Below are 23,644 nucleotides of genomic sequence, written 5' to 3' on the forward strand. Positions count from 1 at the left end.
TATGTGTGTATATATATATATATTTAGTTTTTTATAGGTAATATTTCCAAAAAACTGGGAATAATCGACATCTAAAGATGAGGTGGCAACCAAGGAAATTATCCTATTAGGTGCTTAATAAATAACTGTTGATTGCTATGTCCATAAAATGAGATACTATTGTGTCATTGAAATGACACAAAGGGCTAGAAAGCCCAAAGGGCTAGAAAACTGTGCATACCCTTTGACCCAGCAATACCACTACTAGGTCTGTATCCCAAAGAGATCATAAAAAAGGAAAAAGGACCAACATGTACAAAAATATTTATAGCAGCTTTTTGTGTAGCAAAGAATTGGAAATTGAGGGAATATCCATCAATCGGGGAATAGCTGAACAAGTTGTGTTATAGAAATGAGATGGGATACTATTATGCTACAAGAAAGGGTGAGCAGGCAGATTTCAGAAAAACCTGGAAAGATATAGATGAAATGAAACTGAGTGAAGTGAGTGAAACCAGGAGAGAATTGCACACAGTAATAGCAACATTGTGTGATGATCAACTGTGAAAGACGGCTCTTCTTAGCAATTCAGTGATCCAAGATGATTCCAAAAGACTTATGATAGAAAATGTTCTCCACATCCAGAAAAAGAACTATGGAATCAGAATGTAGATCAAAGTATACTATGTTCACTTTTTTGTTGTTCTTTTGTTTTTTTCTTTCTTGTGTTTTTTCCCTTTTGTTCTGATCCTTCTTTTACAACATGACTAATATGGAAACATTTATAACATGATTGTATATATATATATATATATATATATATATATATATATATATATATATATATATATATATATAACCTATATCTGACTTCTTGCCATCTTGGGGAGGGGGGAGGGAAGGGAGGGAAGGAAAAAAAGCATTTGGAACTCAAAATCTTACAAAAATGAATGTTGAAACAATCTTTACATATAATTGGAAAATCAAATAAGATATCAATAAAACAACAAAGGTAGATATTAATCCATTAAAAAAAGAAATGACAGTTATAAAGGATGCAAAGAAATATGGAAATATCTATACCAAATGATGCAAAATGAGAAGAGAAGAATTTGATTATACATGGAGATAAAAACAATACTAACAGCTAGTATTAATATAAGACCTTAAGTTTTACAAAATCCTTTACAAACATTATCTCATTTTATCCTTACAACAATCCCAAGGCATTGGTGCTTTTTTTTTTTTTTTTTTGGTGGGGCAATAAAGGTTAAGTGACTTAGCTACTAAGTGTCAAATGTCTGAGGCCAGATTTGAATTCAGGTCCTCCTGATTCCAGGGCCAGTGCTTTATCTACTGAAACACCTGCCTGCCCCCTTATTGGTGCTTTTATTAGTCACACTTTGCAGTTGAGAAAACTGAGGCAGAGAAAGATTAATTGACTTGCCCACATGGGTAATTACTGTTCGACACTGCATTTGAATTCAGATCTTCTTGGGTCCAGGTTCAGCACTCTATCCATTGAACTACCTAGCTGTCTTCTTTTATTTGTTTTGTGGGTTGCTGGGTCAAAGAATTCATTACCTAGCGGTCACCTTCCTGGTAATGGGTCTTCCTGTGCTTTGCTAGATTGGTCGTGAAGAAGCAGGACTGGGACCAAATATGCCAAAATAAACAAAATAATGCAGCAAAAGAAAAGGCCACAAAACTTTATACATTCAGAGACAGAAAAGATATCAGAGTAAAATTAGTCTGTTAAAGTTTAGATTGTATTATTTTTCCCTTTTTTAAATAAAAAACTTTTAATAGTTCCTATTTTATGGTTTTTATTTGAGGTTCAATTCGATTTCTATTCTAAGTTTCTCCCCACTATAAGTCTGTCCTCCAGTTAGCTGTGAGATCGATCTTCCCTAAAGCACAGATCTACTTAAAAAACAAAAACAAAAGCTCCAGTGGCTCTCTATGACCTCTAGGATCAAACAAAACCCTCTCTTTGTCACTCAGAGTCCTTTATAGTCTGCACCCCAACCCCCATCTTTCCAGTCTTCTTTCACTTTACACCCCATAATGCATTCTCTTCTACCCAGCAACACTGGCCTCCTGGCTGTTCCTTGAACACTGCTACTCTGGCTCAGGGCATTTTCACAGGCTGTCACCCCATGTCTGGAATTCTCTCCCTCCTCATTTCGGTCTCCTACTCTCCCTTGGCTTCCTTTAAGTGCCAGTTAAATTCCTGTCTCTTACAAAAAGCCTTTCCCAGTCCCTCTTAATTCTAGTACTTTCCCTCTGTTGATTATTTCTAAGTTATGTTTTATATAAATATAGATCGATCAATTCTCTATAGCTATATCTAGACACATGTATGTATATACATGTACATGTATATATGTATATATGCATTGCACACATATATACATGTATATATGCACATATGTGTGTATATGTATCTATCTCTATATAGAGCGAGAGGAGAGATAGAAATATCTCTCCTCAGGGGGCAGCTAGATGGCGCAGTGGATAGAGCACCGGCCCTGGAGTCAGGAGTACCTGAGTTCAAATCCGGCCTCAGACACTTAATACTTAACTAGCTGTGTGACCCTGGGCAAGTCACTTAACCCCAATTGCCTCACTAAAAAAAAAAAAAAAAAGAAATATCTCTCCTATATGTGTGTGTGTAGATAGATGAGAGAGAGAGAGAGAGAGAGATGATAGAGACAGAGAGAGAGATAGATATCTTGTTTGTACCTAGCTTTTTATATATTGTCTCTCCTATTAAACCTGTGAGCTACTTGGAAGCAGGGGCTGTCTTTTGCCTTTCTTTGTATCCCTGGTGCTTGGCACAGTGCCTGGCACATGTTCTTGTTGACTGATTCACTTACTATTTGCTTAAGTGTATGTATTGAAAGCATTACTCTTTTGTTTAAAAAAATTTTTTTCAAACAAAATCCTAACAATGAGAGCTATTAGCAGGGCCTGAGTAGCAGACTTCAGGTAGCATCTAAAGATAGGACTGAATGTTTTTGCCCCTCTCACTCAGATCCAGAGAGCTTTTTTCAAGCTGATTATGTGAAAAGAAACTGATTGTCTGCTTTTCATTCCTAGAAATTCAGTATCTCTAATCCCCTGTTTGGGTCGTCTAGGATGAATCATTGTTTTCTGTCCTTCACTCCCATTCTCAGGGTCCAAACCTAGGCAGCCAGACCTAATTAACATGCAATGCAGGGTGGTAAAGGCAGCCAACACATGTTTTAGGAAAAAGGGAAATGTATCCTCTCATGTAAATGTTCACTTTTACAAAAGTCTTCCACGGAGGATTCTGGATCAGGCCCAGGGACCATGGTGTAAATGGGGTGAGGAATGGACAGAGTGGATCAAATGAGCTAAGCTAAGCAAGCCTAGTTTCCTACATAATGTAATTCCTTTACATTTGAAGAGTATTTTGGGGGGGGGGAGAACCTGATTTGGTACTTTTCCCATCTGAGGGACTAGACTGTTCATATGGCTCTGGTGAGGTGAGTGTCACCAACTCTGTGAGATGGAGGACCACTACCTGCCCTACCTCTACTCCCTGTAGACCCCTGGCATTGTCAACTGACCTCATGATAGAACCAAAAGTGCATTGGGCCAAGCCCTGCGATCCTCAGCTCCACCACTATCAGGCCTTCCTAGCTCTTGAATTCTCTTTTATATGTTGTCTCTCTCAATTCGAGGGTGAGTTCCTTGAGTGTGAAGACTGTCTTGGTTTTTCTATTTGTGCTTGGTACATAGTAAGTGCTTCATAAATACTCATTCTGTTCCCCTACCCCTTTTCATTTATTCATCCTTTCATTTATTCAGTCATTCATTTTCTCACTCTGCCATGATTTGGGGGCACTCCTATTCAAAACACCCTTTAGCCATGATCTCCCCCACCCCCATTCTTTCTACTTTGTATTTCTATCTTTTATTTATTTTTTAAAGGTTCTCTCGCTATCTTCCTTTTCTATAGCTTCAGTTCTCTTTTTGCCCTTTTCATTAGAGGACAACTTTTCACAAACATTTTTAGTTGCTAATTTGATTTATTCTATCACACCCAAACCAGAGCAGGAGAAAGTCTACACTCAGTGAGTCCATGATTCCCCACTGCAGGCCAGTCTGGTAATATGGAAAGAGAACTGGATTTCGAGTCAAGGGACCTATGTTTGGATTTGACCTCTGCTCTTTTGCTAACTGTGACCTTGGTAAATCATTTCTATGCTCTGGACTTCAGGTTCCATTTCTGTAAAATAAAAGGGATGGACTAGATAACCTCTAAGGTAGATTCTAGCCCTATGAAATGGGATTCATAGCTCTTACCTAAAGAATCATCTGGCAATATCCACAGAGAGATGGGAAATAATAATCTCTATTTGAGTTTTAGGATATAGAGGGTGGACTGCTAGGTTTATATCCCAAAGACATTCCCAGAAAGAGAAAAATGCCTATTTGTACAAAAATATTTATAGAAGCTTTTTTGTGGCATCCGAGAATTGGAAATCAAAGGAATACCCTTCAATTGGGGAATGACTAAGCAATCTGTGGTATATGATGGTGATGGAATATTACTGTGCTCTAAGAAATGACAATCAGGATGATTTCAGAAAGGCCTGGAAAGGCTTGTATGAACTGATATATAGTGAAGAGAGCAGAATCAAGAGAACATTGTGCACAGAGACAGCAATATTGTTGGAGGAAGAACTGTGAAAGACTTAACTATTTTCTCTTACGTATACATATATATATATATATATATATATATATATATATATATATATATATATATATATATATATATATATATATATATAAGAAATCAAGATTTATTTTCCTTCAAGAATCTTTTCCTTCTCTATTAGAGAACCTGGGGTAAAATTTAGGACCACTCTGTGGGAGTCCCTACCCACTCAGTGGCCTGAGCAGTAGGAGCCACAAACCAGTCCTCAGTAGCAGGCTGAGCACTCCAGTCTTCAGTAGGGAACTGCTGAATAGGAACAGATGGCACCTGCACTCCCTCAGACCAATCAGCCACCTCCGGTTGAGCAGCAGTGAATTCTGGGGCAGGGGCAGTCCATTCACCCTGAAATTCCTCCTTTGTCACTGCCTCCTCAGCTCTGGCCTGTTCTTCCTTCTCAGTCTCCTCTGGATCCCTGTAGAAGTAGAGATCAGACATCACTTCCCACAGGTGTTCATGGGAGATGGTACCTCGCATAAGTAGGACTTCATGGGCCAGCATCCACCACATCAGACCCACGGAGTGAGCTCCCTTGTTGTTGCATGGAATGGCAATGTCCACATAGTGAATGTGGAATCTGTGTTGCACAATGCAACATATGATTATAAGGTTAACATATGATGCTTCGGTCAGAGGCTGGTGATCTGCCCAAGGATCAGTGACCACCAAGAAGCGAGGTTCCCTGATAGCTGCCTGAATCTGGTTAGTGGAGGTGCCCCGGGGTGAAGCGTCCAGCAATAGGTGTAGCGCCAGTGGCAGCAGCAAATTTCAGAACAGCTCGCTGGCCAGTGTTCCTGGACGAGATGACGCTAACATCAGCAGGATTTTCAATGGCGACAATGGCACGAGCAGGGGCAGAAGCTTTTCCCAAATTCTCTTCAAATTAATGATGTAGATGCCATCACTTTTCCTTTTGTAGATGTACTGTTCCATCTGGAAGTCCAAATTAGTGCCACCCAAATGGGTTCCTGCAGCGAGAAATTTGAGGATATCCTCCTCCTTCATCTGCAAAACAGCCAGGGCTCCAGACATTGTGAAAATTTCCCTTTAAAATTATGACGGAAACCGAGGACAACGCTGAATGGATCCCTCTTCTGGGTAGTGAGGAAAGGGAAGACCTAACCATTCTCAACAATACAATGATCCAAGACAATCCCAAAAGACTAGTGATTAAACATACTATCTACCTCCAAAGAAAGAACTGATATTTATGGAACATAGACTAAAGAATGCTATTTTTCACTTTCACTTTTTTCTTTTATTCAAATTTTCATATACAAAATTACTAATAAGGTAATGTTTTACATAATTGTATATGTATAACCTATATCTGATTGCTTACCACCTCAGGGAGGGTAGAGGGGAGGGAGGGAAGGAGAAACTAAAATTTGGAACCCCAAACTATAAACAAAAATGTTTATTACTTTAAAAAAAAAACTTTTAAAGCCAAAAAAAAAAAAAGGATATAGCGGGTGGGAAGGTTCAGACCTAGAATTTCGTTAGCATAGGGAATTCCTAGTGTAAAAATTCCTTCCACCTATGGAGATTGGTGACTCATCAATAGCTTATATTCTTAGCAAGTTGTCCAGAGCACTAAGAAATAAGCAATTTGCTCAGTCAGGGAGTTAGTGTGTGTTGGAGATGGAACTTGAACCTAGGTCTTTCTGACTACAGGTCACTCTTTTCTCCACTAAGACCTACCACCTTTCAATCACTCAGGCTGTTCTGAATGCCTCAGACTGGTAACTTTCACTAATCAGGTTTACCAGAAAATTGCTCATCTCTTCCCTTCACTTTGCATGTGTAGACTCTGCCTAAGTAACATATTAGCATAAAGCTCAGAGCACTTCCACAGTGAGCTCTCTGGCTCAGGAGAGCACACAGCACACATCTCGTGCATCCAAATTGAAAAGGCACAAATTTGCCTTCATGCACCACCCCTACGGCATAATTCAGATAAATAAGTAAGCTGAATAGAAATCCTTTGGGTGGGAATTCATGTCATTGCATTGATTAAATAAAGAATCATGGGCATCATAAGAGAATTTGGTTTTTCACATATTCATATAAAACAGAACATTGTGTTTCTTGGGGCCACCTTTAATTATCTGTAACTGTCAACATTATGCCAGAAAAGCACCCACCATTAAATTTTCTCTTTGGAATTCAAGGGAGGAATCAGGTTCAGAGGTACACAGCTGTGTAGCAGAGTCAGGTGGCTCATGAGTTCTCATTCAAGTGTGCCATCACTGCCTTCTCAGCCAATTGGCAATTTGCCGTACATCCCCTCCTCCTGGATGTTCTCATTCTCCTGTGTGTGTGTGTGTGTGTGTGTGTGTGTGTGTGTGTGTGTGTGTGTGTGTGTGTGTGTGTGTGTGATTCTTCTCTCCTGGTCTTCCTACCATCTGACTCATCTTTCCCAGCCTCCTTTGCTATATCATGATCCATATCATTCTCCCCCCTCCCCATACTTGTGTGGGTACCCCCTGCCTGGTACTCTGTCCTGGACCCTCTGCCCTCCTCCTTCTACATTCCCTTTCTTGGCGACCTTCCTCACCCATAGATTTAATTATCTCTGTGCAGATGACTCTCAGATCTATGTCCAGTCCTAGTCTGTCTTGAGTGCTAGTTCTCTGTTATTGGCTAATGGACATTTCAAAGGATATCCTGGAGATTTCTCAAACTCAACATGTCTGAAACAGAATGTGTTATCTTTCTCCCAAAACTTTTCCCTCTTCCAGATTTCCCCATCTTAATCAAAGGCACCGCTATTCTTCCAGTCTCCCATGTTTATAACCTCAGCATAATCTTTGGATTGGGCCTAGATGGCACAGTGGAGAGAGTTCTGGGCTTAGAGTGAGAAAGACTCATCTTTCTGAGATCAAATCCAGCTTCAGACACTTACTAGCTATATGACCCTGGGCAAGTCGCTGTATCCTCTTTGCCTCAGTTTCCTCATTTGTAAATTGAGCTGGAGAAGAAAATGTCAAACCATTCTATTATCTTTGCCATGAAAACCCCAAATGGAGTCATGAAGAAACAGATATGACTGAAAAATAACTGAATAACATATGTCAGAAAACCTAGATTCCAATCCTCATTCTGAACAACAACAATCTTTGGTTCCTCACTTTCCCTCACTCAGTTGTCAAATCTTGTCATTTCTACCTCTGTGACATTTCTCACATCATAAGCCCTTCTCTCTATTCACACAGCCAACAACTTAGTTCAAGCTCTGATTACTTTTTGACTAGACTATTGCAATGGCCTCCTAAATGGTTTGTTTCTTTGCCTCAAGTCTCTTCCTGCTCAAATCCATCTTCCGCACAACTGCTAAAATGATTTTCCTTAAGCACAGACATGACCATGTCACTCCTCAGTTCAATAAACTTCAGTGGCTCCCTATGGCCTCTGAGATCAAATATAACTCCTTTGTTTGGCTTTTAAAGCTCTTCACAACCTAATTCTAACTTGTCTTTCCAACCTCATTATATATCACATCCTTTCATTCACTTAACGATCCAGTCAAACTGACCATCTCTCTCTTCCTTGAGGACAATATGCCATCTCAGTTTTGCATACTTTTTCAAGTAATGCCTCAATCTCTATTGGAGCCAGATCTGTTGAACTATTAAATTTCAGCGTAAGCATCTATATCTTGGAAATCAACATAGGCCAGAAATCATGACTTATGTTAATAATGCAGATTAAACTTTAAAATGTCTTGTGCATTTTTGGAGGACTGGTTGTTAAACATTTACCAGTATACTTCTAATTGTCCCTATGTTTATATTGCACTTCTTCTCATATCTACCCCATAAATGCCTCTGGATATGTGCTTGAATAGGGCATCTAGGTGGCACAGTAGATACAGACTCATCTTCCTGAATTCAAATCTAGCCTCAGATACTTAGCAACTGTGTGACCCTGAGCAAGTCACTTAACCCTGTTTGTCTCAGTTCCTCATCTGTCAAATAAGCTGGAGAAGGAAATAGCAAGGCACTCTAACATCTTTGCCAAGAAAACCCAAAATGGGGTCATGAAGAGTTGGACACAACTGAAAAACAACTGACAAACAACAAATATGTTTGAAGTTGAATATAAAAATCAAAGGGGGAAAGTACTCACTCCCTCCTTTGGCCCCAACCATTGGAATGGGGGCATTACCCTGTCAGTTCTAGCCTTTCCATACCTTTTATTCTCCTACCAGGTAGTTCACCACCCTTGATTCTACCTCTACAAAGAGTTTGGTCTGCACAATAAGAATGGAGGGAAGAGGAAAAGCAGTGAATTATACAGCATGAACCAATATTATAGCTATGTCTCAGATAGTAAAATGACATGTTGGCTCATTTTAGACCAAAGGAAGAAAATTCCCAGATCTAGTTTAGTTCTACCTTTTGGGAAGTTTATTTTTTAAAATGCCAGTAGTTAAGCCCATAAGATCCTCCCTCATTTTTAGCTCAGAAATCCCAGCTAGGATTTTTTTAATTCATATTTTAGACAAAGGAGTCATAACTCTGTATTTCTCTCAGTATACCAATAACAATGCTGTTCCTACTTTCCTTTATTGTCTTCTATTTACATTTAAGGACATACATGAATCTAAAAGTTGTTAAGATCAATCTTATCTTTATTTAATACAAGCTGGCTTTAAATTATTAATTAAATTAGGAATTATGAACAAGTTTAAGGAACAGAGAAATGGAGTGAATCTCTGTTGCCTCAGCTAGAGGAAGAGAGAGGGGAAGAGAAGTTAAGGTATATCACCTTTTTCTTGGTCTTCTGGAAATAAATATTCCAACCAGTATCTCTAGTCTATTCTATCCACAATTTTTATTAGGGATCCCAGTGAGAAGGAAGAAGTGACTCATGGGGGATGGGAAGGAGGGAGAGGCAGCTGCCCACACCAAATCTCTAGTCTCTAGATTCCCCTCATACAACCCCTGCTGGAGTTTCTCTCCTCTATCCAATTGTGCCACAGTGTCTTCAGCATCTCCAACTACAAGCAAAACTGAAAACAAAATTCCATGCCCTGAGCTTCATCTTCAGTCTCTGGGCTCTGGTAAATATTCTCTAGCCACAGCAATTCGGGCAAGTTTTCATTCTGCCACAGAACTTCAGCTCCCAACAGACAATTTCTCTGTATCAATGAAATACCACTCGTTAAACCTTATTTTCTTTAAGATTCAGCTCAAGCAATACCTTCCCCACAAAGCCTTTCCTAATAGCTCCAACTACTTCCTAACTATAATTATAATAAAAACATAATTAAAATGTAATCCCTCTCTTGCTAACTATAATTTTACTACCTTATTTTTATTTTCAATACATTTATCCTGCATATGCTTTTATTTTTACAGTGGCTAGGTGAAGTAGTGAAGAGAGAGCTGGACTTGGAGTCAAGAGGACTGGAGTTTAAATCCTGTCTCAGACAACACTAAGTGTATGACCTTAAGCAAGTCATTTAATCTCTCTCAGCCTCGATTTCCTCATTTGTAAAATGAGGATAATAAAAGCACTTTTCTCACAGGGTTTTGGTAATGAAATAACATTGCTTTGAAAATTTTAACACACTGCACAAATGATGGGGCAGCTAGGTGGCACAGTGGATAGAGCACCAGGCTTGTAATCAGGTAGACCTGGGCTCAGATCTAGCCTCAGATACTTACTAGCTGTGTAACCCTGGGCAAGTCACTTAACCTTGTTTGCCTTAGTTTTCTCATCTGTAAAATGAGCTGGAGAAGGAAATGGCAAACCACTTCAGTATCTTTGCCAAGAAAACCCCAAATGGGGTCCCAAGGAGTCAGAGATGACCAAAACAACTGAATAACAACATAAATGCTAGCTATTATTATTGTTACAGCTGTTGTTATTAAAATTTATATTCTATTGTTCAGTCATTTCAGTGATTTCCAACTCTTTGTGACATATTGCATAATGTTTACTTATGTAATTACATAATATTACATGTTACATAATACATATTATTTCCCGCCAAAATAATATAAGCTCATTGAGAGTAGGGCTTAATTTTTCTGTCTTTGGCTTATCAGCTCCTAGAACAATGCCTGGCACATAGTAGGTGCTAGATAATGATTGATTGATTGAGTACATACATAGAGCTTAGTAGGTAGGCCACTGAGGAATGTCCCTACTTTTAGTCTTTATAAGCTAAGTTATTGTCTTAATGAGGAGGTGACATGTACTAACTGATCAGAATTTTTCATCTCTGTCTGATTCCTGTTGTTTCCCCTTCCCCAGGCTGTCTATGTCTTTGAGTTCCCCCTTAATCTATGTGTATGTGTATGTATGTGTGTATGGTTGGGTTTTTTTTTGCAATCAACAAGCATTCACTAAGCAGTGACTTTGTGCCAAGCACCGTGCTAAGTGTGTTGGGGATAAAAATAAAAAATAAAAACAATCTCTGTCCTCAATCAATTAATGATATGCTCATGAATTGACATATACAGGGTATATATTAGAAGGAAGGAAGCATTAGAGGGAAAGATACTAGTAGATGGGATAGAGGGAGAGACTCAGGAAGTCCAGCTTCCGAAGGTGTTTGGGGGACTAAGCTGACTCTTTAAAAGTCACCAGCGACGTTAAGAGGTAAAAGTAAGGCAAAAGCGAATTCTAGGCAGTGTGGCAGCCAGGGCAAAGACACAGAGGCAGGTGACTTATTGAGTGTTATGTATAAGGCAAATAAGGCGATCTGTCTGGACCATTGAATGCACTGAGGAGAGTAACATCAAAGTAGACTGGAAAGGGGAAAAAAGGGTCAGGTTGTAAAGAACTTTAAGTGCCAAATAGAGACGCTGTTTTATCCTAGCGATAAAGGGGGGCAGCTGGGTGCTACAGCAGCTAGAGTACCTGGCCTGGAGTCTGGAAGACTCAGCTTCTTGAGTTCAAATCTAGCTTCAGACACTTATTAGCTATGTGACCCTGGGCAAGTCACTTAACCCAGTTTGCCTTGGTTTCCTCATCAGTAAAATGAGCTGGAGAAGGAAATGGCAAACCACTCCAATATCTCTGCCAAGAAAACCCCAAATGGGATTGCAAAGAGTCAGAGATGTCTCCAGGATACCCAATTCAAAATGTCTAATAGACAGTTGATGATGTTTGACTGGAGCTCAGAAGAGATACTGGGGCTGGATATACGGGTCTTGGGACCATATGCATAGAGATGATCAGTGAATCCATGGGAGCTGTTAATGTCAGCAAGTGAGAAAGTCTAAAAAGAAAAGTTCCCATTAAAAGTACACCCACAGTCAGGAGACATGATGTGGATGGTGATAGAGCAAGGGGACTAAGGACTGACCAAACAAGTAGGAGGACCAAGAGAGAACAGCAGCATGAAAAAAGAAGAGAACAACTGTTCTTGCTAGCAGTCAATTGCCCAGTCATTTACAAGGGAGGTTAGGGAGGGGGGGAACATATCAGTGTAACCCCTGTCCCAAAGCCCATTGGTATAGAACTCTTTCCTAACTGGTGGAGATGAAAGTTCTGCCCTCCATGCTAGTAACATAATGACAAAAATAGAGCAGTCCTTTTCCTTTAAAGTGTGATTGTGGCCACCTCTTTCTTTTTTCTCAGCTTCCCAGATAATTGAGATTTAATATTGGTGTCACCACACCTTGTTAGGAGAGCTTTCTGAGTGTAAAATTGTCTGGATTAATGAAAATAAAAAATGAAGATTACTCATTTTTAAAAGAGGTCTTTATTTTAACAAATAGCTTCTACATTAAAGGATTTCAAATGTCACAAAAGGCAAAAACTTCTGTTAAGAATCAGAAACCAGGGTAGCTAGGTGGCGCAGTGTATAGAGCACTGGCCTTGGAGTCAGGAGTACCTGAGTTCAAATCTGGCCTCAGAGCATTGACACTTAGTAGCTGTGTGACCCTGGGCAAGTCACTTAACCCCAATTGCCTCACAAAAAAAAAAAAGACTCAGAAAACAAAGGCACTAGTAGGGTAATCTTTGGAGCGTTGGGGTTGCATGTTTCTGTTGCAAATATCACTTTTTTGCAGGGCATCTTATAATAATAATATTTCTTCCTTCAAAATATCTCTCAGATCTATCCTCTTCTCTCCAATCAAATAGTTATTACTCTATTTCAGTCCCTATCCATCTCTCACTTGTACTATTGCAATGAAGTCCTGATTGGTTTCCCTGCTTTCAACTTCTCTTTTTAATCCATCCTCCACTCAGCCATCAAATCAATATTTCTATAACATAAATCTGAACATGTTAGTCCTCTATGCAAAAACCTTCAGTAGCTCCCTATTGTCTCTAGGATACAAAACAAACTCTCCACACCCTTCTTAATCAGGCTCCCTCCTGGCCACTTTATTTTTTTATTACCCTCTGAGATAAGAGAGGCAGTGTGGGGAAGTGGATAAAGAGAAGAGGGTCTCAGAACCAGGGCTTGAGGCTTGCCTCTGACTCATTCTGGCTGTGTGGCTCAGAGCTAATACCTAACCTTTCTGTGTTCTAATATTAGACAGTATTTATAGTTTTAAGGTTTGCAAAGTGCTTTTACATGTGTTATCTCATTTGATATTTATATAATATTTTCATTATAATTTATAAGTATAATTAATATAATTCCGTTAACATATAATTAAATATTTTATTATAATAATATTAATATACAATTATAGATTGATATACCATTTATATGGTTATCAATATAATTAATTAGTATAGCTATATCAATTAACTATATTAATTGATATAGTAATATAATTGGTAGTTATAAGTTCCAGAGAAATTGCCTACCTACATTGAACGAGAGAATTTTCTCACTTCATAGTTCTCTATACCAAGGAAATCAGAGGCAATCCCTATCCCTTTAATAGTCTGAAAAGCCTCTGGTTTTTGAGGTGTCTCTGAGGCCCACAAGTCCCATTTGCACTATGCCTTCCCCATCTGTTCGTCCCTTCCCTGGAAATTCCTATCTACCATGGTTTTTTTGGTACCTAGTGCATTTGCCACCAGTCTCTGTCAGTGACATCAGAGGTAGGAAACCACCCAGACACATCTCAATGAGAACCTGCCCCCTACCTGGTAAAACCCAAGATTTCATTGCCTTTTCAAGTTTCCATTTCCCTGGTGCAGAGAGACAAAGGACCCAAGCATTCCTTCTATTTACCAAGACAAAGAAGGCAAGCTTAGCAAGGTTGGGTGCTCTGAGTTTAAGAATCGCCTCCCTAAGGGAGCATCCCCAAACCCCATCTGTCTTTCTGCCATAGCCTGAAGATCATTATAAGACTTCAGATAAGAACCCTCTCCCTCATAGTGACTGGGTGTTGGATGGATCCATTGCTTGAAGTTAACAGTAGTAATAGTAGTAGTAGTAGTAGTAGTAGTAGTAGTAGTAGTAGCAGCAGCAGCAACATTCTTTTTTTTTTTTTTTTGGTAGCGGGGCAATGAGGGTTAAGTGACTTGCCCAGGGTCACACAGCTAGTAAATGTCAAGTGTCTAAGGCCAGATTTGAACTCACATCCTCCCGAATCTTGGACTAGTGCTTTATCTACTGCACCACCTAGCTGCCCCATAGTAGTAATCTTTTAAGAACATCTTTGAGCAATTAAGTCATTTTAGCATTAGTAGTAGTCCTCCACTAGTCAAGGACAACCATGGATCAGCGCCTTGAAGAGCCACAGGCCACAGTGTGGTTGTGCAGTCCAATACGGGAGCAGCAGCTCCTGAGTGACTTATAACCAGTAACTGCCATATCCCGTGTTGTATCTACCCCATGAGGAGTAGCTGGAGTGTCCTCTCCAGGGCACTGGCCTGGGCGGATCAATATGGAAAACAAGCTGTTGCCCATGCAACAGGTTTTCCCTCTCCTCAACATTGGTGGATCCAAAGGAGAGGCAGAGCCAATACAGTTTGGCACCAGTGCCACCGCAGAAGTTGCCAGAGGGATGTGATATCCAACATCCAACTGCCTAAGGGACTCCAACTCCTGATTTTTCCTCAGGGTTAACTCCCGAAGCCTTTCCCATGTATGGGTAAAGTCACAAGGCAGTGGAGATTTAAAATCAGGGTTTCCTTCCCCTAGGCTGGTTGCCTGCCAAGGCTAATGAGCCCCACCTGCTTGAAGCGACTGGTTTTAAGGCGCCAGTGACTCGCCTTCACCCCTTCTCCTGTTAGTGGAAACAGTTCCGCCACGAGAAGGCCAGGAGTTGGACTTCAGTTGTCAGAGGCTATTTGAGACGCACAATATTGGAGCATTTTATAGAGAGTGGGAGCTTATCCCCACTCCCACCCCGGCATGACAAACCTTTGGAACCAATTTTAGCATTATACCCAAATTAACTACAAAGGATTATATGAAGGAAGATGCTATCCGTATCCAGAGAAAGAACTGATAAATAAAAGTATGTATAGAATGGTTTTATGTATGTATGTATGTATGTATGTATGTGTGTATGTATGGTGTGTACATAAAACCATTCTATACACACATCTATACGTATCTATATACACACATATTTGTGTCTAATGTGGGGGGGGGGGCGGAAGAAAAAAAGAGAAAAAATTTACATGTTCATTTTATATAATTTATTTAAAAGGAGTAGGTTTCACAAGCAATCACCTTTATTTTTTTTTACTATACTGTTATGCTTGTCTTATTCCATAAATTAAAAATAAAATAATAATTGTAATAATAATAGCTAATGCTTCTAGAACATTTACTATATTACAGGCCCTGTGCTAAGTGTTTCCTCAATGATCATCATGACAACCCAGGGAGGTAGGTGCTTTTATAATCCTCATTTTACAGAGAAGGAAACAGGCAAACAGAAGTTAAGTAACTTGCCCTGGGTCACACAACCAGTTAGTGTCTGAAGCTGGATGTGAACTCAGGTGTTTCTGACTCCAGTCCCAGCTCCCTATGCAATGAGCCACCTGGTTGCCTAGATGAGTTAAAATGCACCCTAATTTTAAAGCCTGTTAGTTTTTTAATGCATCATTAGCCTGTCTGACTAGTGAAGACATCTTCTAAGTCCTAAACTGCTAGACTGGAAATAGATGAGGATGTTTTCTATCACACGCTGTTCTCTATGTGCACCAAGCTAATCTACTATCTGGTCCCTGAATTTGACTTTCCAACTCTGTGTCTCCCTGGGGTTAGATTATGCTTCCACCTCACCTTTGTTTCCCAGAATTCCTAGCTTTCTTCAACACTCATAATCCTTAACTTCCAGATCATTGAAGGGTGGTTATGTGAAATCAGGCTGGAAAAGGAAGGGGGGGGGGGGAGGGGACGGGAGGGAAGGTCTGGTTGTGAAGTGCTTTAAATGTCGGAGGAGTTTGTATTATATCCTCAAGGTAATAGGGAGCCACTGAAGCAATTTGAACAAGGGAGTGACATGGTCACACATGTACATGGGAATATCACTTGAGTAGCTGCATTGAGGATAGATTGACATGAGAATAGACTTAAAGTAGAGGGGCAGCTAGGTGGAGCAGTAGATAAAGTACCGGCCTTGGATTCAGGAGGACCTGAGTTCAAATCCGGCCTCAGACACTTTACACTTACTAGCTGTGTGACCCTGGGCAAGTCACTTAACCCCCATTGCCCTGCAAAACAAACAAACAAACAAACAATAAAAAAAAAAGACTTAAAGCAGAAAGCCCAGCTGGGAGATAGTTTCAACCTTCTAAGAAAGATATGATAAAGGTCTGAAGTAGGAGATATTATAATGTGGAAGAGTGAGCTGAGAGTTTGGGAACCTGGCTTAGTCTCATCTGCCATAGTTTGCACCTAGTCTTTGAGAACCCAGTTTCCATGGCACAATGAGGCATCAAAGGAATATGTGAGTGGAAAGATTTTAAAATGGAAATTCAATAGTGAAAGATGTGTCTTTGATAAAGAATCAGAAGTTTTAAAAATGGAATGGGTTTATCTCCTCTTTAGGGGGGGTTGGAGGGCGTTTGGTTTTTTACTAATACTCATTTCCCATCAAAGCTATATCTGCTGTTTCATTCTTCATTATTTTCTTTTCCTCTATGAAACTCTCCAGTCTGGGCTCACATTTCACTTAGAGAAGTAAATATGCATCTTATTTGAAGTCTCCCTGCCTTCACTCCTTCTTCCCCCACCCCAACATTCAAAGATCCAGCTGAGTCTATTTGTTTTGGAAGGTAAGCACAGTTATGTCTGAAGATGCAGTATACATTATAAATACATTTCAGCAAATAATATTTCGTACAAGTAGAATGTCAGACTCTCCTGGCTTAGCAGCACTGGGCAGGAGGGGGTGGGGAAACATCATACAGTTTTTGTTTTTTGTTTTGTTTTGTTTTTTTGGCGGGGCAATGGGGGTTAAGTGACTTGCCCAGGGTCACACAGCTAGTAAGTGTCAAGTGTCTGAGGCCGGATTTGAACTCAGGAACTCCTGAATCCAGGGCCGGTGCTTTTATCCACTGCGCCACCTAGCTGCCCCTAACATCATACAGTTTTACCCCTTTATTGGGAAATACTAAGTAGGATTTGAAGCTTGAGACAGGCTGCTCTAGAAACTGGATTTCATGACAGTTTTGAAAGCAGGTGGGACAAATTCACCAAAGGAAGCTAGAGAAATACCCACCAGGACAGATAAGGCTGGCTTTATACACAAACAGAGACCTTTTATCCAGCAGTACCTGTTATCTATAGCACAAGACTTGGTGTCCAGAAGACCTGAGTTCAGATCCTGCCTCCCATGGCTCACTAGCTTCCGTGACCATAAACAAGTCTTTGAGCCTCAGTTTCCTCATTAGTAAAATGAGAATGCCAATCTCCTGTGCTTAGGAGGCAGCTCAAGGGTGCAGTGCTGGACTTAAGTTCAAATCTGGCTTCAGATTTGCTAGCTGTATGACCCTAGGCAAGTCACTTTTGTCTGCCTCAGTTTCCTCAACTGTGAAGTGAGAATAATATTAGCATTTACATCCCAGATTTGTTGAAAGGTCTAAATTAGAGCATATTTATAAAGCATTTAGCATAGCACCTGGCACAAGGTAGATGCTTAATAAATACTTGTTTCTCTCTTTTTTCTTCTTTCTTTCCTTCTTTCCTTCCTTTTTCTTTCTTTCTTTCCTACTTTCTTCCTTCCTTCCTTTTCTTTTTTTTCCCTTCCTTCCCAAATGGGTCAGGTTCTATTTTGGATCTGTTCCCACCCCAGATTAAAACTACAGGAAAGGCTCTGAAACAAAGCTTAGGTATAGCTCACGCCTAGAGTCTCCCTTAAAAGTGGGTAATAGAATTTCCTCCTGCAAAGGTTCTCAATGTACAATGTGGATGTGAGGTACAGGGCAGCTTTTTATTTCCACCACCACAAAGAGTGCGCATGATGCAAAGAATTCACCCATGCACACAAATAGAAGCATAAAACACTTTAGCAACCCGTTACATAACCCATGAGACTCCCCCTGGAAGGTGAAGGCACTCTGTGAGATTGCTGAACAAATTCACCCTGGGCCTGAACCGTCCAAGAAATTCACTGCAGGAACATAGAGGACTGGGAAAGCCTAGATCTCCTGCCCAATCCTGGCATGGCTTTTAGCCCTCTAAAAATAATAGCAAGAGAAGCTAACATATATAGTGCTTTAAAGTTTCCAAAGTACTTTACAAAGCACTGTCTCATTTGATCCCCCTTTTGACATCTCTCTTCTCTGGAACATAGGCTGTTCGGCAGTATCATTTTGGGAGGCCAATTACCCACTCTCAAACTAAGACACTCTTAAATTTGGGAACTTTCAAACTCAGAACCAAGGTAGCCTCTAAGGTGGGAAACATTCATTCTCAGGATTACAGGTCTCTGACCTATCCTCAGAAAAAGAAATAGAAAGACAAAGGAAGATAAACAGAACTGGGAGGCCTATGAGCTCCCTGCTCAGGATCCCCTTGACAAACCCGAGCTACTCTCCATGTGGTCTCTATCTCACTATTTTCTGTTCCCAAAGTTTGGTGAGGAAAAATCCCTTCTTCCATCCTTTCTGCAATCTGATCTGGAGGTCCAAGGGAAGGATAGTACATGAAAAGAAAAAAGAATTCAAAAGAGTTGGGTCATTTCACACATCTTATGGACCACCAAGAATCCATCCCCACAGATTCTCAGCCACTAGTCATCTTGTGGAAACCAAAGAAAGAACCTGACCCATTTGGGAAGGAAGGAAGGAAGGAAGGAAGGAAGGAAGGAAGGAAGGAAGGAAGGAAGGAAGGAAGGAAGGAAGGAAGGAAGGAAGGAAGGAAGGAAGGAAGGAAGGAAGGAAGGAAGGAAGGAAGGAAGGAAGGAAGGAAGGAAGGAAGGAGGAACTCAGGGGAGTTCCCTATGTCCTCTCAGCAAGGGGCTTGGGCAAGACCCTTAACCTCACTGGGCCTCAGGTCCAGTTCCATGGGAGGTGTCCCTTCTGACAAAGTTCCAAGCTCTGTAATCTCACAAAGTCAATTGGGGGATTCAGATCGATCAGGGGCTCTCCTAATCATTCCCATCACACTTTATTGTGGAATAAAATAAGGTAATAAACTGCAAGGTCTGATACACGTTAAATGGAAAGGGATTCAGGGTAACTATAAAAAACGAACATAGTACCCAGCAAAGGGTCCCAGGGAAGCAGACAGTATTGATTCAGTAAAATAAATTCTTGCTGCATCCAAGGCCGACTGGTGATAGGATCATAGTTTTAGAGCTGGAAGAGACACCTTAAAGGTCCATAGATGTAGACCCAGAAGGGATCCCAGAGACCATCTAATGTAACCCCCTCATTTCACAGATGAGGAAAACGAGGTTAACTTGGCCAAAGCTACACAGGCCAAAAGCATCACAGGCAGAATTTTTTTAAAAAAATTTTTATTTTAGTGAGTCAATTGGGGTTAAGTGACCTGCCCAGGGTCACACAGCTAGTAAGTGTTAAGTATCTGAGGCCGGATTTGAACTCAGGTACTCCTGACTCCAGGGCCAGTGCCCTATCCACTGTGCCACCTAGCTGCCCCCACAGGCAGAATTTGAATGCAAGTTTTCTGATTAAGGAGTTCTCATGGACCAGGTCATCTAGTCTTATCCCTTCATTTTACAGATGAGGAAACTGAGGCCCAGTGAAGTTAAAATCATACAAGTAAAAAGTAGCTGAGTCAGGATTTGAACTCAAGTCCCCCAGTTCCAAGCTCAATACTCCGTCTTTCTATATTGTATCATGCTACCATCTTCTGGTATCAGTTTATACTGGGCCTGCCTGGTAGGGTTTGTTTTTCAGTCATGTCCCACTTTTTGTGACCCCATTATGGGTTCTCTTGGCAAAGATACTGATTTGCCACTTCCTTCTCCAGCTCATTTTACAGATGAGAAAACTGAAGCAAACAGGGTAAAGTGCCTTTCCCAGGGTCACACAGCCAGTTCCTGAGGCCTGATTTGAACTCGTGGAAATGAAGTCTTTCTTACTGCAGGCCCAGTGTTCTATCCACTACGCCACCCATCTACCCACCCCGTGGGGTAGTGGGACTTTAAGCTATTTGCTATTTGAGAAGGCAGTGATTCTAGCCCTGGGAAGGAGGGGTGTTTATTTGGGTTTTAGGTGACAGAATCCTGGAGTAAAGCAAAGCCCCTCCAGGACACCAAGTGCCAGAGAACAAATGACCTTCAAGCTGCTCCTAAATTAGAAGCCAGTCGAGGCCTACAGCCCAGAATAAGAGAATGATTTAGATCTTCCCTGAAAAGCCAGTCAAATACGATGTGACTCCTCCTCTCTACTCCAAGGGCACCTACCCTCCCTCCCTATTCAGGGAACACTCACCAGTGAAATGCTGTGCCCGGGGGACAAGTTGGTGAAATCCAATTTTGCTTGAGGAAAAAGCTGGTCTTGGCTCCAGTGGCCCCGGCCAGACAGCCATGAGGAGGCAGGCTGGAGATAGCCCCACTTGGAGTGTGTTGAAATTAAGATCTCTTGAGAGGGAAACAATTTTGTGATTTTAATTCACTTGTCAGCCCTGGCATTGAAGAGAGATCTAATTACTGGGATTTCACATTTTTCAAATGGATGGGTAATTATTGGATTCGCTGATCGGTCCAAATGACAGCGAACCTTAACCATCCATAGAACAAACCAACAACAGGAAGGGCTTATTAAAAAGTGGGTAATGAATGGAGAGAGTACTTCTGAACACCACCCCCACCCCTGCTCACCAGTGAATGTATTTTAGGAGGTAAAAGAAAAAAGGAAAAAAACAAACCAAGGCCCAGGAGGCCTCTCTAATATGCACAGGACAGAGAAAGCCCAAATTGAGTGCAGCCGACTGGCAATAAGAGAAAGGGAGCGGGCAGAGGGGAAACCACAGAATGGAAAAAAACCAAATTCTAGCACTTTGGCAAAACATAACCCTCCTCCCTGTTTGACTGATGATTTGCATGCAAATGATCATCGCCCCTCCCTTCTGTGTCCCTGGCTTCTGGGTACTGGTGCTGCTCATTAGCAGATTCACCCCCACACTGTAGCTTAACACGGGCACCCCGCCCCCTTCTCCCAGGCTTGCTTTTCTCCCCAGAAGTACTCAGTGTAGGAGGAAAAGCGCAACCCAACAGAATGCTCTATGATTCAGAACCAGTGACTTGGAGCCTGGATGCTCTGTCCCCCTCTCCACTCTGCCCCCATCAAAATCGCCTGAGATTTGGTTGTTCTGTTAGTTTTCCACAGAAGAAGAGGGTTCCCTCCAGCCATCTTCCTTTTCTTTCTTTCTTTCTTCTTTCTTTTTCTTTCTTTCTTTCTTTCTTCTTTCTTTTTCTTTCTTTCTTTCTTTCTTTCTTCCTTCCTTCCTTCCTTCCTTTCTTTCTTTCTTTCTTCCTTTCTTTCTTCTTCTTCTTCTTCTTCTTCTTCTTCTTCTTCTTCTTCTTCTTCTTCTTCTTCTTCTTCTTCTTCTTCTTCTTCTTCTTCTTCTTCTTCTTCTTCTTCTTCTTCTTCTTCTTCTTCTTCTTCAGAAAGCAGTACACTAGGAGAGGCAGCATATACATTCAGCCAGAAGGGGCAGCTAGGTGGCGCCAGCCCTGGAGTCAGGAGGACCTGAGTTCAAATCCAACCTCAGACACTTAATACTTACTAGCTGTGTGACCCTGGGCAAATCACTTAACCCCAATTGCCTCACAAAAAAAAGAAAAAAAAAAAGAAAGTGGGCTGAATTTGAAGTCAGAGGTCCTGGGTGGGAACACTGCCTCTGATCATTTCTACCTGCATGACATTGGGCAAGTCACTTAACCTCACTGGGACTCAACTCCTCCTTTATAAAATAAGAGCTAGAAGGTCTCTGAAGTCTTTTCCATCTCCAAATCGAATCTAATTTAATTTCAAATAGTAAGTGTGGTTATTGATAGGGATACAGGGAGGGATAATGGTAGGGATATTAGATATGGAGTCAAAATCCAAACATTAGGTTTGAATCCCAAATCTGTTACTTGTTCCCTGTGTTAACTTGGGCCCATCTTTCTTGGCTTCAGTTTTCCCTGCTGTGAAATTATAGAAGTGGGCTAGCTGGTCCCTGAAGTCCCTTCTGGTTCTACATGTCTGTTTTATGATCAGCATCATCACTTAGGAATTCTGCTGCCAGGAATAAGGGTTCAAGGAGGGAGGAGAAACTGCCTTGGTATTGCTGGCTAATGAATAGGAGGGCTTCAGGATCCTACCTCCAGCACACAGTGGTCTTTGCCTTCATTTAGTCATAGATGCCTTTCGTGAGAGACACTCCCTCTGAGGTGAGGTCATGCCAAGGGAAAGACATTTCTTCCCCAAACATTCCAGCATGCATTTTTGCAGCAAAAATGACAACCCCTCAACAGCCAGAAGGAGGCTACAGTCAGAAACCACCCTCAACCTCAGGTATATGGTAAGAATATATAGCAGATGTCTTCACATGGATAATTGATGATACCAAATAGCTCAACCTTCTCAAGAAGTGAGGATGGGTGAGAGGGAGAGAGAATTTGCAACTCAAAATATTTTGTTTTGTTTTGTTTTGTTTTGCAGGGCAATGGGGGTTAAGTGACTTGCCCAGGGTCACACATCTAGTAAGTGTCAAGTGTCTGAGGCCAGATTTGGACTCAGGTCCTCCTGAATCCCAGGCCAGTGCTTTATCCACTGTGCCACCTAGCTGCCCCCTCAAAATATTTTAAATGAATGTTAAAAATTATTTTACATGTGGAAATATGTAACAAAATAAATTAAGATTAAAAGAATAAGAATATATAGCAGAACCTTCAGAAAGCCATGAGGTCCCTTTTAAGAGGCATGTCATAGAGGTCCCAGTCAAGAGAGCCAGATAGGTTGTGTATGCAGTGTTGGAGGGCAGCTAGGTGACACAGTAGATAGAGTGTCAGGCCTCAAGTCAACAAGTTTTGTTGTTGTTCAGTCCCTTTCAGTCATGTCTGACTCTTCATTACCCCATTTGGGGTTTTCTTGGCAAAGAGTGGTTTGCCATTTCCTTCTCTAGTTCTTTTTATAGATAAGGAAACTGAGGCCACTTGCTCAGGGTCACACAGCTAGTAAGGGTCTAAGGCCAGATTTGAACTCAGGAAGATGAGTCTTTCTGACTCCAAGTCTGTCACTCTACCCACTGCACTACCCAGCTGCCAAAAGTCAGGAAGACCTGAATTCAAATCCAGCCTCAGATACTTACTATCTATGTGACTCTGAGCAAGTCACGTCGCCCTGCTCACTTCAGTTTCCTCATCTATAAAATGAGCTGATGGGCAGCTAGGTGGTGCAGTGGATAAAGCACCACCCTGGATTCAGGAGGACCTGAGTTCAAATCCAGCCTCAGACACTTGACACTTACTAGCTGTGTGACCCTGGGCAAGTCAATTAACCCTTGTTGCCCTGCCCCCCCCCAAAAAAATGAGCTGGAGAGGGAAATGGAAAAACCACTCCACTCTCTTTGCC

The 23,644-nt window shown here is 41.1% G+C and overlaps 1 pseudogene; it reads right to left on the reverse strand.

The window, feature by feature from the left end:
• Nucleotides 1-4,870: 4,870 nt before the first annotated feature.
• Nucleotides 4,871-5,761, reverse strand: LOC122725992 (annotated as a pseudogene).
• Between the last annotated feature and the right edge of the window lie 17,883 nt (nucleotides 5,762-23,644).

The sequence above is a fragment of the Dromiciops gliroides genome, chromosome 1, assembly GCF_019393635.1.
Source record: "Dromiciops gliroides isolate mDroGli1 chromosome 1, mDroGli1.pri, whole genome shotgun sequence".
NCBI lineage: Eukaryota > Metazoa > Chordata > Mammalia > Microbiotheria > Microbiotheriidae > Dromiciops > Dromiciops gliroides.